This window comes from Monopterus albus, unplaced genomic scaffold, assembly GCF_001952655.1.
Source record: "Monopterus albus unplaced genomic scaffold, M_albus_1.0 scaffold209.1, whole genome shotgun sequence".
Taxonomy (NCBI): domain Eukaryota; kingdom Metazoa; phylum Chordata; class Actinopteri; order Synbranchiformes; family Synbranchidae; genus Monopterus; species Monopterus albus.
Window position 1 is genome coordinate 1,475,619 of NW_018128089.1, and position 1,095 is coordinate 1,476,713.

The window sequence follows — 1,095 nt, forward strand, 5'->3', positions numbered from 1 at the left end:
TGGTTCACCTCTATTTACACAGACCAGAGACCGGGGGGAGCCAAATGGCACCGTGAGCTGCAGACCGACAGGTGACAGGGGGGAGGGGGGTAATCCAAGTCAGAGCATTAACACACAAACAGTCAATTGGCAAACTGAAAAAACAAATCAACTTTAGAGCACGGCTATAAAAACAATCCAATCAGAGCTTTGGACAGGGTCAGGAGGAAACTTTACTGCGAAAATCTACCTGTTCAGAGAGTTTTCTATCAATAGAAACAGTGAAACCAGCCAGAAACAACAAAATCTAGAAGATTTTAACTTCCAAATGTTCCGTTTCGCTTGCAGACAGTCTGCGGCAGCTTAAGGCTCAGTGATGTTAAAACAGTGAAAACACAGGCAATGTCCAATATGAATGTCTTTCAAGTTTAACGGCACTGTGTTTATGACCATATCTGATCAAACTGATTCTGATCAGTTCTGATTTAATGCCTCTAAATGTTCCTAGGCAGTCGGCCACTGAAGTGACAATGACTAACACCCCACAGCGTGGATGTTTCCAGTCGTCTGTTAAATCAACCCTGGTCACTATCACACACCGTTTCCTCACGAGAGGCGAGTAACCTATTTTTTTTAACTTTTAATAAAGGCCGTTGCCATGTTGTTGCTATATATGATAAATAAAAGGCATATTTCTGGTGGGTGCAATACTCACCCTCTAGCAATACTTCACTCTCGAGTGCCAGCTGTGTCTGCCGTATTAATATGCAAGACTCCTCATTCAGCCAGTTGCTTAATGCAATGGCTGCAGCCTGTCGAGTGCACGACCGGGCTACGGCTGGGCAGATAATCTGATCAATGACAGGAAACACGGTGCATCTCACAGCAGCCTCTGATCTAATCAATAAAATGACGTTTGTAAAATACACTACTGCAGCGTCCTCTAATCAGTAACTAACAGAAACGGAGTACCTGAAAAAAGACCTGATCATGAGTAATATTGATCCGAGTATTGATCTGTGAGCTGATCACATCGTCAATCTAACACAAGAACAGAAACAAACCGATCCCGGACCCGTCGCTCTGCAGCTCTGAGACAACGCCTGGCAAGGACAG